The sequence below is a fragment of the Chiroxiphia lanceolata genome, chromosome Z, assembly GCF_009829145.1.
Source record: "Chiroxiphia lanceolata isolate bChiLan1 chromosome Z, bChiLan1.pri, whole genome shotgun sequence".
NCBI classification, from domain to species: Eukaryota; Metazoa; Chordata; class Aves; order Passeriformes; family Pipridae; genus Chiroxiphia; species Chiroxiphia lanceolata.
In genome coordinates, this window is record NC_045671.1 from 65,819,475 (window position 1) to 65,836,055 (window position 16,581).

A 16,581-nucleotide genomic window follows, 5' to 3' on the forward strand; every position below is an offset into this window, starting at 1 on the left:
CCTCAATCTACAAGTTGTTTTCCACCTTATATTCTCTTCTCTGTCCAGCTGGGAAGGGGAGTGGTAGAGCAGCTTGGTGGGCACCTGGCTGATTGATACCCACCACATTCATAATTTTTAAAAGTCTGTTTTTTAGAGATCTCTTAGGTCTGTCTTAAAAGGTGCTTAAATAATTGTATGAGGTATTACCTTGCAGGACATGAGGCAGAACAAGCTCATCACTGATCTTTGCATCCATTTCTTTCTGTTCAAACTGTGCAAATAAAAAACAGTTTCATTGCTACTCAGATCATCTGGGAAGAAAACTTTAACTACTTTCCATGCCTGATAATACAAGGCATTTTTCTCATCGTTCTTCATTTACCTTATGTTTGGATATACTCAGTTACCCATCCTGTCCTGTGATTGGCTGCACTCCCCAGCACTTATTTCTTAGGGAAGCACTGCTTATAGATTTTGGAAAGGAACTAGCATGCAAGGCAGTCAATAAAAGTTTGGGCACAGTTATCTTCCACAGGGTCACAAACTGCTTCATAACAACTGATGATTTGTAAAGGATATGAAAGGAATATCCAAAAATTAGCTTGATGTCTCCTATCAAAAGCAGTCGCAAAAAGCTGATAAGGACTTGACAGCGAGTGCTCCTTGCTCTCTGTGTTCAGGCCTCTTGAACTAAAATACTTGGAACTTCATGAGTTTGTGAGTGTTGGAGAGTGAATACATAAAATCAACTTGTTTAAAGAACATGTAAATAAATATGATATTCCTCTTCAAAAAGATCTTGCACTGAACTTTGTTGTGCTCATTATCCTGCAAATGAGAGTCAGAGTCCTGCATGCCTGGGATTCTTCTACAACTAGGTTTGATCATGCAGAGCAGGAAAGCTGGAGCAAATGGCTCTGCAGTAATGCAGAGCCTGCTGCCTACATACAGAGAAGATGGTATTACCTTCTCTCCATTCCTGTGGGAGTGAAGCACTGAAGAAGCTGAGCAAAAGAGCAGGTCCTGAGACTGGTTATTACCAATTTTTCCCTTCAGTCACCTCTTAAATTTCAGGAAGATATCCCTGGTCCTTTAATCTACTCTGCTACTTAATGAAAAAAATTTGAGCCCCAAAAATGTGGTCTAAAGTGTCTTGTGGTAATCTTTTCTTGCTTACAGAGAGGAACACGTACTGTTGCGGCCTGTGCTTGCTTCTTCTTATCACCTGGCAACAATCTCAACAGAAAATCCCCTGCAACATCCAGCTTTGGCACTGTTAGGCTGGAGGGACTTTTGTCAATGATTCTGAAATTCATTGGCATATAGATACAGCTAAACTGATTCTGGGGATGCATACTGCCAAGGACAGTCTCACTAAGTCCTGCTCTGAAACGAATTTAGAATCTGCGTTTGTTGCAGTGTGTAGGCTAAAATTTTTTTATATGTATCATTCCGCATAGTTAAATAATGATATCTGTCAATCAAGAAGATTATTTTTACTCTCAGGAGTATTTTTATACTGACCACAGTGGACTACTGTAAATAGGGTGAAACCCAACTGGATAAAATACTTCTCTGCTCTGTTTTTTCACTCCACTTGCAACTAAAATGCCTCACAAACATCTGTGTAACTTGAGGTAATAATCTTACTCAATGTCAGTAACTTCTTCATAAAAGCAAGCTTCTGCTGTGGCCCTTGTCATTTGTGTTGTGGAGGAAAGACTAGAAGAGGCTATATTTAGCAGGTCTGTGCATAGAAACATCAGTTCCAGAAATATACAGTGATAGATGAGTCCTTGGTTTCTGCAACTGACATCTGTGTACCCCATTGGACCTTCCTAAAATGGTAGTCTTTGTTTAGTTCTAGCATGTCTCTGCCTGCACTGGATTACCGTGGTCATGCTTGGAGAGTGATGCCATGAGATCATGGCTTATCAACCCTGTCCTCTCTGCACTGCAGCTATCGCCTGAAGTTGACAAACAACCCTCACAAGTGCCCTCAGGGTATGTAGCAGTAATGCAAGGAGGGGAAAAATGCCAGAACCCAGACTAGGAGAGGCTAACTGTTTAGTAAAGTTTCAAGGGAAGTCTAGATCAAAAGAAAAAATATATTTAAAAAAAAATCCTGGGAATAGTTGTACAGTGTTGTAAAACATCTTCTAAGATCTACAAAACAAACAGCAAACGAAATGAGTTTGTGTGATAATCAGTCCTTGATGCTTTCCAGCCATTTTACAGAACTGAAGTCCACACCTCCATCTGTATCAGCTAAATATGCTCTTTACATATTCCTCACCACCTCTGTCTTACTGAAAGACCTTAAGCTTAAAAGAACTTCCAGTCTCCTGAAGGACTTATCTGGTTTTAAAGGACACATAGAAATGCCTAAGTGAAAAGAGGAGGTTGCTCTCCTCTGTGCTTGCTCTTTGTAGCTTGTTGCTTGGCCTTTTGGGCATTCTAAAGTTCTTGCATGGCCTGAGCTCCCTTCTCACCAGCCCCTCAAAGGACACTGGGCTTCCCTTCTCTTCCTGTCTCTCTCCACCTTTCTTTCTTCAAAGCTCCCTTCAGGTACTAGAAGACCTCAATTAAGTCACCTAAAAATCTTCTCCTTTCCGGGTTGAACAACCCCAATTCTTTCAGCCTTTCCTCAAAGGAGAGATGCTCCATTCCTCAGCTTGGTGGCACTCCTGTGGACTCCTTCGGACAGGTCAATGTCCTTCCTGTGCTGGGGACCCGAGAGCTGGATGCAGGTGGGGTGGGGTCTCAAGAGAGCAGAGAAGAGAGGCAGAATCATCCCACTCAACCTCCTGCCCATGTTCTTTTGATGCATCCCAGGATACACTTGGCTTTCTGGGCTGCAACTGCACATTGCTAAGTCATGTCCAGCCTCTCATCCACCAGCACTCCCGAGTCCTTCTCAGCAGGGCTGCTCTCGATCTGTTCATCCCCCAGGGAGCTGTTGCTCCCACACATGTGCAGGACCTTGCACTTGGTCTTGTTAAACCTCATGAGGTTCCCCTGGGCCACTAGTGCTTGTGCAGGACTTGACTCTTAAGTTGCTGCCTCCGGTTCAGCATCCATTATGTATTAGTGGCTTTTACTGTTCTCTGTCTGGCAGATGGGTAGATGTTTTCCAGAGCACCTCAGTGGAGCAACATGTACATTTTGCCAGCCCACTAGCAGTAAAATCAAATAACAACCCAGAAGGAACATTAATTTAGCTTTTTCAAAATAGGACTTTTGCTGGAAGCCACAACAATCAACAGTTCAAAACCCCAGCTTTTAGCAGGTAAAATTTCTGCCTGAAGAGATTGAGCTGTGTAAACCAGCTTGCTTTCTTTTTTCTTTTAAAATGGTATTAAAGTAATTTCTCACTTTTCCTATAAAAATTATTAAATGTTATTGCTTGTTAATCTTATTTAAGATTTTTTTCACTCTGTATTTACCTACCACCTCTCTCTCCATCATTCCTTCCCTTGAGGTCTCAATTATTCTCAAGTACTATGTCATTAACTTTATTACTTATGCACCAATAGCAGTACAGATAAGTCTTGCTTTCTCCTATTTGAGATCTGAATTATCACATTAAATAAATAAATGTTTACCAATGGCTCCTCTCTTACTCCTCCTTCTTGCTGTTTTCATTACTTTATGAATGTAGACATTCATAAACACCAGTTTATGAGACCTGATGTGATGTTAGATGCATTTTCACATTGGAAAAGAGAACAATTCAGGACAGGGAGAAGCTTGCTTGTCTGTATTAAAGAATGTGGTGATCCTGTCTCTGCAAAAGCAGGCACTCTGGATCTTGCCCATGGCACACATCAGTTTTTGAGAACTGCTGCCCTATACTGGAAATAAACAGCAATACATGTGTAAGCTGTTAGTAAACGAGTGGCTGTGTTCTTGCATGCACCCAAAGTGTGACGTGTTCTGTCATGTCACTTCACTTTGGGTACTCCTTAGAAGGGCTCCTTGGCCTTTTTTTCATACACCTAACCCCTCCTTGCTGACTGCATAGAGAAAAGCACAGGTTCCCAAAGCAAAAAAGTACTTTCAAAAATTATATTTTCACAGACCTTCCCCAACACTGCTGCAGTGCAGAGAGCTGTGCTGTGTATTAATAGAGTTCTCGTCCTCTGCTTCCATTCCTCCACTTAGTCTTTGCATTATGGGAGCCTGAAAAAGTCCATCTAGATCGGGGCTATGTTTTGCAGTATGGTGTACAAATACCTAACAGGAGACAGTTTCCATCCTCAGAAGCTCAAACCTACACTGACAATGTATAGGAAAAGGCAAAACCATCACCGTCCCTATATCAAAGAAGCTATCAGTCACACATAATGCAACTTGTGACAGCACTGAAGACTGAACATCAGCCAGAATTTCACCAGCATTTCAAGTGGGCACTGCCATTTGTCAATGGCTTAAACAGCCTTGCATCTGCCCTTTAGCTGACTGCTTGGCTTGGTAGCCTTTCAGCCCTCCACATCCTCATGACAGAACAAACAAACTGAAACACAGGATGTCCCACCTGAGCATGAGCAAGAACTTTACAGTGAGGATGACTGAGCACTGGAAAAGGCTGCCCAGAGAGCTTGTGGAGTCTCCTTCTCTGGAGATATTCAAAAGCTGTCTGGACACAATTCTGAGTAACATACTCTAAGGGACCCTGTGTGAGCAAAGAGGTTGGACTAAATAGCCTCCAGTGGTCCCTTCCAACATTATCCCTTCTGTGATTCTGTGAATCTGTGATTTTTATACCACAGAGTGAAGGAATTTTGATATAAAACTAAGAGGTAAAAGCAAGAAGTTGTTTAGTCTGCTTCACTTCACTGGGGAGGTCTGTCAGGCAACCATACAGTTGCTTTCACTGGTATGAAGAAAGAAGGAACAAGGAGCCAAGGGTAAAACTGTTTTCTGGAGGCAGCACCAGTTAATGCAAGTTTGTGGCCATGGCCAAGATATCCTGTTTTCTTAGCCAGGAGACAAGTTTTCTAAAGCAAAGGAACATGAATTCTGACTTGTCTTCCTGGTTGTCTGCAACATGGAAAGGCAAACCGATTCCACCTTCAATCTGTGCAAATGAAGTACTATCAGTAGTAAAATTTTGCAGCTCAGGGGAGAATGGCTCATGTGATTATGTAGACTCTGTATCAGCTAGTAAATGGAGTGCCTACTACCCCAGTGAAAACACTGTGTTCACACTGTACAGTGTGTCTGTACACATAAATGTTCTGTTGCAAAGGGCTATAAGGTGTTAATGCAGTACTACCAATAAAAAGAAATATCAGGAGACATATTTGTCAAGATTTGGTCCTTAAAAATCATCGGAAGGAAATTTACAATCCAATAAGAAAAAAAAAAATAGAGAGGAGTTATTTGTAGAAATCATGTTGCCTGCTCTGAGAGCTTATCAGCCGTCACTCCATCTAGGTTCCTCTCTATGGGTCTTGGATAGAGAGTGCTACTACCGAACCCTGATCATCTAAAGTCATTTGTGCTCACAGGTGTCAAAACCCTCTTCCTGCTTCCAAAATGTAGTCCTCAGGACTGTGTAAAATGACTGCACAAAAAATTATTTCACATGCCTTCTGGAAAATTATGCTTCTGTCCTGGGTCTCATCACGCTATATGTCAATGTAGTGCAACACATCTGTTGCTAGGCTTGCTGCCAAGTCCACAAGACTCAGTGTGAAACCAAAGTTGTGGAAAATGCAATTATGGAGCTATAACAGTTTTATTTTCTGGATCCTGAATCACTCTGTTTCTTCGAGACCAGTGGGGACAATGGCCTTTTCAGGTAGCCTACTGTTGTGGAAAGGTGCCCATCCTGTATTGCCTAGCAGGAATTCTCATTTTGCTTATTTTCATTTCCTTTTCCTTTATCCCTTCCACTTCGCCATCTAAAATGCAAAAACAATTCAGAAAAAAATAAACAGTGTGCACGCTGCACATGGAAAATATGGAGTGTCTTTGTACAGGTCTAGGATTCATTTATGAAGTGAAAGTTGGGTCAACAGTCCCTTACATAGCAGACAGATATCTTTCCATCATCTTAAGTGGGCTTTGCAACAAGGCAGAAATTATTACTGAATACGTATATTGGGAGGTGTGAAAGAAGAGCACTAAATGCCACAGGCACCACCCAAAGCATCCCACAGACTCTTGCTGAGGAGGTAGTTCAGGGACAAGTGTCATAGATGGAAGCTAATCAGCTGAAATCCATGAGGATCCAGCATTTTGCTAAATGCATACACATAAACTGACTGTAGACTATTATTTATTTTTTTCATGCCTCCCTCAGTTCTGGTAGCCTTCCCTCAAGATTTACAGTCATATAAACAAATTCACCCCCTCCGCTGACTTTATCTTTTCAATCCCTCTCAAGTTGCTCACTTTAGTGCCAGTGTAATTATCTCCCCAAAACAGATAGACATATAGTACAGAGAGGCACGCAGAGAAGCCATTTCCAAGTCTTGTCTGAACCTGCTAGTGTTCTGCAAAACACCTCTGTAAGGAAAGACATTCAATAATGATGCAATTCAGAGAAGAGATCAATCAAGCTCCGTAAAGTCTCTCCTTTCCTTCCTACTGTGCTCTTGTTTTTTTGCAGACAAAACCCTGATCCCTATATTATAAGCCTTCAGAGCTTGGGTTAGTTTGTTTGCTTTTCTGTAAATGAGTCCATTAGCAAAACTGTGAGAAGGATGTACTGAATTGTGGTCTCTTCATGGGTCTGGCTAGGAGACAGACAGGAGCCAACTCATAAGTTTAGGGGGAACAAGGCCATCCCAAAGATGGACTAAGTGGCCATAAAATGGACCCAACCATAATCATGTCCTGTAAAACTATCCCGCTCCTGTCAATTCAGAGCTTAAGAGAGCACATTCATCAAAGACAGGCCTTAAAACCAAGGGGTAGGTAGAAAGTGGAGCAAAAAAAAAAGGAGCTTACAACTCTAAAACACTTTTTAGTTCAGAGGTGTAGGATGCTCTTCATATGTTGCTAATTTACAGCCCATGCACAAACCAACATCTGCCATCTGGGATGTTTAACTTTGCTGGGAACCTGAGGAACAAGAAAAGCCATGTTTGTCTAAACATGTATCTATTGCATTCTCCCTTTGAATCTTGGTGCTATAACATCTGTAGTCTGCATGTCTGGCTTTTTTCTTTTCCTAATAAAGGTAGATCATAGTACTCTAGGAACAGCATCAACATTAGCCTTACAAAATACCGAACATGCAGGTACCCTTGACACCATGCTTTTGTGATGTATTTTTATGATGATTTGAGAAATGTAATGCCTCTGTCTGAGAAGTGAGTTTTCAGTGATATTGCTCCTCTGCAGTGAAAAGAAAAGCCGCAAGAAAAATGCATTAAATTTTGCTGTGCAAGTGAGATTCTAAAGTGATAGTTTTATCCAGAAATGAAGAACAAACAGTTAAAAAGATAAAATGCTCATCTTGCAGTCTCAGGACAAGCAAACTTATCAAAAGGACAATTTTATAGAAGTTCTCATCCTGGCTTTGACCTCAGGCACGTTTAGACCAATATCTTGCTCAATCCTGTAGATTTCAGATGAACACTAATAAACAAACTTCTAACATACACTGTGATAAAATAATTTGCCACTAAGGGAAGGCTTTTTAACCCCATCCAGTTAAACTTAACTCACTTTCTACATTCCAGGAATTTCTAGAGAGCAGCTGCCAAGGATCTGTCAATGTAGCAACCAAAAAAAGTCTAATCTTTCTAAGAATTTAGGTATTTATGTATTCACTACTTATTAGTTGTCTTTCAAAAAGAAACCCTCTTTCCAATCAATTTTAAATAGATTGTGTCCAATACCATGGAACATCCCATACGTCCAGATTCCCTTTGAGAGAAAAAAGAGAAACATGAGCAGTGAGAATGTTTGCACCATTTCCTGTGTTACTTCTAGTATGTCTTATTTGTCTCCTCTTTCAGCTACATAGCTGCAGTCTCCAGATGGAAGATTAGAAAGCAATCAGAGCACCCCCAACACCACCCTTTTCAACAGATTGCAGCATCCCTAGACTAGCTGGTCTCAAAAAAAAACCCGTGGTATAAAGAGGCTTTCCACAACATTTTAAACTATGCTGCCCAACCAAGGCAGTGCAGGTAAGGAGTAGCCTCATGTGGTCTTCTATACATTCTTCAAAACTCCTGAAGTTGCCAGAGAAAAAAAGTACCACAGCTTCACCCCCCCAGTGAATTTCAGAATAACTCGTATAAAACTACATCAAAAAAATGTATTTACACTGATCTACCTATTTGAGCTTGAATATTTTAATAAGTTGATTAAAAAACACCCTGATTTCAAGCCTAGATTTGCAACTGGTCAGAGATAGGTTAGCATCACATTGCTCCCAGAAACTTGATTTATAAAAATAATAATAATTCACCAGGCTGGTTGGACAACATGTGACTTGGCAATTTTTCAGTTTTTACAATGTGGGCTCTAAAAGAAGTGATGAAGCTGTGATACAAGATGCTTGTGATGCTCCATTTAACATCATCATTAATTAATACTGTGTGAGAGACTATCTAAAACACACATCTTAGTGGGATGTACTGACTCAAGCCTTTTGAGAGTCTGGTTTCCTAGTTGTGTACACTGGTTTCCACTCTTCAGTAATAAATCAAAATTACTTCCCTGGTCATAGGTTTGATCTTGAAGAATGGATATATTAATATGCTCTTTTCTAATCCACACGTGGATCTGTTAGGGATACGGCAACAAATTTCAGCTTTTTCCCCAGCAGAAATCCTGTATGCTTTGCTGCATGTCAGCATAAGCTTCAGAATATGCTTTCTCCTGATATGCTTCTTATACGGAAAGCACAACAAATAAAGAGATCAATTAGCTAAGTGATTATAAGTGGTTGTATTCCCAAGAGAAAGCAAATAAGGTAATGGGAATACAAATAGCCAGATTCTATAGCATTAGTAAAGCACTCTGCTCATCACAGCTGAAGGGGAAAAACACTGACAATGTCTCTAAACTGGGTAAAATTGGAGAATGCAACAAACACATCAGGATTGTTCTTTGCTACTGTCTCGTTGGTGGAAGACAATGCTCTGTGAAAACTGGGGGCAAAAATGGTTTTCTTCCATTATTGTGGACCCATTGTGAGGAATTACTCATTAATCATGAAGGATACAGCAGAACAGAAGCATTTTGTGAAACAGAGTCATCTGTTTCATGAAAGCAGGCTTCTGATAAAAGTCTGTTGCATTCAAATGCTGTTGCACCATTTTGCATCAGTGGAGGATAATCCCACCCTTTTTATACTTCTTTTTTTTCAAACAAGTTTCTCAGTATGTTCCATCTGCACAGTTGTTACTAATTACATCCTGCCTACAGTTATTTTAGCACATATGTAGTTGTCACTTGAGGAAAGGCCAGAACTCAGCTTCTCTTTTGCTGAGCCTGGACTGTCTGATGGTGATGGGCCCAGGACTGTATTGCCCCACAAACAGGACAACACAAGGAGACTCTTTCAGAGTCAATTACCATCTTTCCACTGTGCTTTGCTGAGGTTTATCCTTCCCTGTACATCTGGTTTTGACTTGCAAAATGCCACAGGAAAATAAAGAGCTGTGTAGAGGTACAGTGCCGACTGCCTTGACTTTGAGTCAGCTGCACCACAGAGAGAAGCAGGGACAACTATTTCCTGTCAATATGCAGAGCAAACCTCAGAGGAAGTCTTTGTCTTTCAGCTACAGGTGGGTCACAAATTGTATTAGGAAGCTTTGCCTGAAGCCCAACTAAAATATCATCGGGTGCCAGATATTAGGCTCTGACTGATATTTGCAAGGAGAGAACTGGCACAGCATTAGGAGGCTAAAGCTTTTTTAAAAGTGGCAGTAGCTCTTCTACGAACTCGACTTCTGTTTGAGTTGGCTTAATAATTTTGTAGTGTCTTTATCTTTCTTGTCTTGGCTGCAGGAGAGGGATGATGTGTAGTCAAAACTGTACACATGGTTTGACTTTTTTATTATACACAGGGGGTTGGAAACCTATATGTACCTTTGTACATCAACACATATTGAGGTCTTCCTGCAGATAGCCTGCAATATGAGTAGATGCATAGTCCATATATTTAACGTAGACAGTAGGAAGCTGAGGTCTAGCCACCAGGGTTGGCTGTAATCCGGTAGAATTGTGTGGAGAATCCAGCTGGCAAGTTAGGAATAAGCAATGGGATGTTGACAACAGGCTTGGGAAGAATTATGGCTCATCCCAACTAAGCACATAAAAAACTCCTGCTCTTAAGCAGAACTGGAACTCCTGTTGTTGAGGAACATTTCTTTGACCCTTGCAATACCAAAAGCAATATACCCATTTCAAAATCAGCAACTGTTCAAAAGCACTACACTCTGTAGCTACCTCTCAACTCTGTCCAAATAAAGCTCAAATTCTTCCTTTTTCCTACCTCTTATAAAAACCTCTAATCTTTTTTTTTTTGCCACCTTATATCAGAACTGCTTCTCCATGAGCCAGCCAGTATATAATCACAGAATATATGACTTTCCATAGCCTCTATGACATACAGAGAAAATCAATATTTTGCAAAGCATAGGACTGAGCTCAGAAAACATTTTCTCTTAATTGAGTACTTTAATATTCAGTCTCTATAGCACCCCAGGTATATGAATGCTGGGAAATGGCATATCTGGGAATTGTTCAGGGCCAAACTCTGCAGTCAGTCACTACAATCCAAAAAGTACATGCAGGTGACCTCTCCTAAACTAACACAGCTGAGGTCTCACCAAGGTCTTTATTGGTGCAGTATTTCATTCTCTCCAGAACTGCTTTGCCACACAATGCACAGCTCTTCCAGTGAGCTTGCATAAGCTGTATGTACAAAGTCTGCTGCTGATTTCTTTCCATAGTCTTTTTCCTTTTGGCCATGAGTGATGAAGTCGATGAATCTGAAGTGTCTTTCCTAAGTGTTTTATAAAGATATAACACAGTGTCACAATTACAATAAGCAAGGGAAAAAAATGGTGTGCATGCACATATTATATTGCCTACAACAGCTTGCAGAATGATCAATTCTCTCAATTTTCTTTCACTACCTCCTCCTTCATCTCTTCATTAAGTCAGTGAGCTTCTTCTGACCCTTTCCACCCCTCTTCCATGAATAAATGGTAAACCTCTTCAAAGGCTTGGTACTGACAAATTCTGCTTTCTCTAACTCTAATGTTCATGTAACCTGCTGGGTGATGTTTTGTAGAAATAATGATGAAATATTCATAGGAGCATGATGACAACAAATACATGGAGCAAAGAGAGTCACAAAGCAAGACAAGAGGTCATTTATCACATTATTCTAAGCTAAAAAATGAAATAACAAGCAGTCTTCTGAAGCCTGCTGGGTGAAGCATGAGCCTTCAGTCAGGCCTATCAATATCAGACTCCCTCCTATTGCCATAGCAAATCAATCTGCCGGTTTCTGCTTGCTCCCTAGTATGATAGCAACCACTGTAAAATCTCCTGGGTATACCAAAATTGATAGACCTTGCACTGTAGAAAAGTCCCTGTCCAGATATGGCTGAATAATAAGATATGTAGCAAGACTGATAGTTCAAAACTAAAATATGAATGAAAAAATATTGCCATGGAAATTACTCAGAAATCTGGGTAATAGTCCTGGCATCTTTGCCAAAGTCTCAAAGGAGTGGAGGGGCTAGTTTCAGGAAAATATTCAAAAGTTTATTCACCCATAATTCTTTCAGGTTTAGGCAAGCAAAATAAAAAATTGCCAACATGATATTTTCCCTGGAAATTGCTAAAACTTCACAGTTGCCAGAGAAAAAAGTAGGACTCCATTTTTATGTAGTGATTTCCACTCCCCCAAAGTAAATTCAAAGCACTGAGCGATCAGGATGGTAATACTTCTACAATGGCATTGCAGAGGTGTAAATGAGTTTAAGCAAAGACCTTGGCATCTGACACGCAGACCACAGTTAGCTGCAAGGTTAGGATAGCAGGTTGTCCTTGTCTTCACTACTGCAAAGTCACAGTATTTTGATCATGGATTTGATTCATCCCATTTACTGCCTAAGATGATAAAATGTTTTAGTAAAGCAAAGACTGTGAAAATTCCATTGACTGCATAATCAGAGCTCTGCTTCAACTACACTTTAAAAAACATGGTCTATTGTTCTCTCCTTCATAAAACCACAGCGCACTTTCCAGAGCACTGACAGGAGACAGGGGCCCCAGAAGCCCCCTTATTCATCACCTCATTCATCACCTGCACAGAGCAGGATCTCAGCTCTGGGCTTGCAGAGCTTCAAGGGTGAAGATCCCAGGGAACATAGGGCATCTCTTTCAGAGCTTGGCTGTTATCCTTGGGAAGAAAAAGTAGTTTCTTGCATACAGCCAAGCACTGCTATGAAGAGCTTGTCCATGTCCCATTGATCCCTCTTCATCAGCACTGACATGCTGCTAGATGCACTGAAGCTCTCTCTGCCCCAGCTAAATTAACCCCAGACCCACAAGCTTGGTGTTACCTACAAACCTGACAGCGCTCTTGTGACTTCCCCAGCTCACCACTAGAGCTGGTAACCAGGAAAGGCCCCAGAGCAGATCCACAGGACATAATGCTCCAGGCAGATATGGCCCAGCAACCACCACCTCTGATCTTGTCTGGTTAACCAAGTATTTATCCACCCAGACTCTAACATCTACCATGAATTCAAGGACATTGTGGGAGACTCTTGGAAGCCTTGCTGGAGTTATATCCCATGGTCTTCACTTGTCCACAAACACTTTATCACACAACATGTGTGTGAAATCAGACATGATTCACTCACAGTTGGTGGTGCTCACTGTTCCAATTACCTTCTCTTCCATGCAGCCAGGGATGTGCTCCAAGTGAACATATGCCATGTATGACTTAAGGGAGCGAAGTGAGACCAAAGATATGAAGTTCAGCAAAGGGAAGTGCCGGATTCTGCACCTGGGATGGGGCAACCCTGGATGTACGGACAGACTGGGGAACGAGATGCTGGAAAGCAGTGCCATGGAAAGGGACCTGGGGGTCCTGGTCGATGGCAAGTTGAATGTGAGTCAGCAGTGCCCTGGCAGCCAGGAGGGCCAGCCGTGTCCTGGGGGGCATCAGGCACAGCATCGCCAGCCGGTCAAGGGAGGGGACTGTCCTGCTCTGCTTTGCAGTGGGGCAGCCTCATCCGCAACATTGTGTGCAGTTTGGGCACCACAATGTAAGAAAGATATGAAGCTGTTAGAGAGTGTCCAAAGGAGGTAAATGAAGATGGTGAAGGGCCTTGAGGCGAAGCTGTGTGAGAAGCAGCTGAGGTCACTTGGGTCTGTTCAGCTTGGAGAAGAGGAGACTGAGAGGACAGCTCATTGCAGTTACAACTTCCCCATGAGGGGAAGAAGAGGGGGTAAACACTGATCTCTTCTCTATGGTGACCAGTGACAGGACGCGAGGGAATGGTCTGAAGTTGTGTCAGGGGAGGTTTAGGTTGGATATTAGAAAGAGGTGCTTCACCCAGAGGGTGGTTCGGTGCTGGAACAGGCTCCCCAGGGAAGTGGTCACAGCACCAAGCCTGACAGAGTTCAAGAAGCATTTGGTCAATGCTCTCAGGCACATGGTGTGACTCTTGGGGGTAGTCCTGTGTAGTTCCAGGAGTTGGACTCGATGGTCCTTGTAGCTCCCTTCCACTCAGCAGACTCTGTAATTCTGTGATTCTGCGAGACTGACTGGCCTGAAGTTCCCCACATCATCCTTCGTCTCCTTTTTGAAGACAGGTGTGATATTTGCCTTTCTCCAGTTGTTAGGAATCTCCTCATTCTCCACAGCCTTTCAAAAATGCCTGAAGGTGACCTTACATAGACACTGGCCAGCTTTCTTGGCAACCTTAGGTGCAGCCTGTGGAGTTCCATGGCTTTGCATGGGCTGAGATTGTGAAAGTAATTCCTTACTCAACCTTCATCCACTTTCTAGTTGTTCTCAGACTTCTTGAGTCCTGTCTCTGGGGAGTTCATCAGTGAAGAGTGAGGCAAAGACAACATTGAGCACCTCAGTCTTCCTCTGTGCTTCTTTTCATGTAAACTGTTTGCCTTATTCAGCCCACATTTTCCTTGTTTAGCCTGTCACTGTTGATACAGAGGTATGACTTATGAGATTGGATTTTGATATGCATTTTGCCCAGGATGGAATAGAAATAATTGCTGTAAAAATAAAGAACAAATTCACTGATATTTTCTGACAATGACAAGTTTTAGATTACACCGAGAGTCCATCATGTACTTACATCACAGAATTACTATCTAAATGTTCCTTCAAACTGCTATTTAATGAACAAAGAATCCCTTTTCCTATAGAGAAATTATTTCTGCAGATTTACAGTTTATTTAACAGGAATCAGCTTTCCCATTTTCATCCTTCTTCCTTATTTTCATTCAATTCAGCAGTTTTATCATATCACACCTTTCTTTCAATTGAGATCCCTGGAGATACTTTACCAGGAGATTGCCATACTTAGACTTGATGTTCCTAGGAAAGCACATCAATGCAACATTTCTGAAAGGCCAAGTTGTTTCCTGTTGTCCCTTAGGAGACAATATCACTTCGTCCTATCATTGTTTATATGTACCAAGAGCTTTTTGGCACTGTGCCTGAGCAGAGCTGTCAAGATTGTAAATTCAAGTTATAACCCAAGGAGTGTTCACAATTTTGTCTTATCCTGAGCTGCCTAACATCAAAAGAAATACTGAGAACAAAACCAGCCTTCTGCATCCCTGAAATGTGCAGCTGCAGAAGCCTCTATTTTAAAGGAGTTGAAAGTACAGCAGCTGTTTTTTAGGGAAAGTTATAAATGAAACCATGCTCCTTGCAGTTGTGAGCCAAGGTAAGTCCACATGGTAAGACTTTGTGTCAAGAGGAGCTACTCTAAAAGACAGAAATGGAGATCCATAATGCATAAAAAAACCATACTCTGATAGAGGACAGTGCAGCACTATATTCCTTATCTCTGCCATTACAAAGGAGTCTTCCTCCTCTTCAAGCATCAGTGGGATAAAGCCATATGACCCTATCAATGATATCTGTAGTGCAAACTCATGGAGATGGAACTGACATAGACATGTGGTAGACTGATCCCAAACCTCTTGAAACCAGTCCATCAAACTCCCAGTCCATGGAACGCAAGTTTGATTCACATTTGGAGTAGCCATGCTTGGATGCTATTGCCTTGTACAGACCTTTTGTGACATAGAACTTACTCTCCATCATTCCTCATAAAAATTTACTCTTTTAATTACAATTGCCACATCCCGAGGGCTTAAGCCTACAGTAACAGAAAATCATCACAAAAGTAAATAAAAGCATAGAGGAGAATTGACCTCTGGACAACAATTCTATTCCGTGGCACATGCAGTTTTGAAAGGGGATTTTGGCCCTCTGGTGAATAACAACCACACAGAGTCTTCTTACAAACACAGAAATGTGCTAAAATGCACTATTTTTAAATTGGATTTTTAGATTTTTCCAATCCAAGTATGCATGTCTTTGACTGGGACATTAGCCAAGCTTGGAAAAGTCCCAAATGGAGGACTCTGCCTGAATTTTTCATGTTGGATAGCTCTGAATAAGATAGATGAGGGATATAAATACATATCCCATATTTCATATTTGCAGTCTTACCGCAATGCTGTTGAGAGGAAGTATCTCCTGGTCTTTTTTTCTTCCTCACATTAACATGAAATAGTGTTCATCACTGAAATATCATTTGGTCATAAACATACTACCTGATATTCTACTACTCCCTGCGCATTGTAGCATGTAAAATATATATGTGTAGGAACAAAAGTAACTTTATGCATATGTGGGTTTTGCAAATCATGGCTGGGCTTCGCGAACGAAGATTTGGGAAGGCTTTATCCACACTTGTTACAAGCACGTTATCTTACCATCCGAGGAGATGAGGCTACCTAGGTAATTAAACTGCTGGACTGATTTGAGCTCTGATTCGCCAATGGTGATATGGGGATGATGGAAGACTTCCTGAGGTGCAGGTTGATGGAGACGTGCCCTGCCCAGCACAGCTGTGTTCTCATCAGTATGGCCTCTACACTTGTGACTGCTGCTTGCTCAAGAACAGATGTCTCATCTCATGGCTGGGCTTCGCGAACGAAGATTTGGGAAGGCTTTATCCACACTTGTTACAGGCACGTTGGTGACTTATGAGGCCAATACGTGACAGACATATCCGGTTGCAAAAGGCACAACAGAAAGACTCCTTAGATGGTGTATTCCGCAAGACACGGTTCTTCCTGCGTTGCCTTTTCTCCTCGAGAGTGATCCTGCGTGTGTTCTCAAAGGCTTCCGCAGCGTTATAGATGCTGTGTCTCCAGGCCTCCCGATTTGAGGCCAGAGTGGACCAATTATGGTGATCAATATGGCCAAGGCTGAGATGTTGTTTCAGGGAGTCCTTGAATCTTTTCTTCGGGGCTCCTCTCTTGCGGCAGCCAGTGGCAAGTTCACCATAGAGCAGGATCTTAGGGAGGCGGTGGTCCTTCATCCTTGAGACG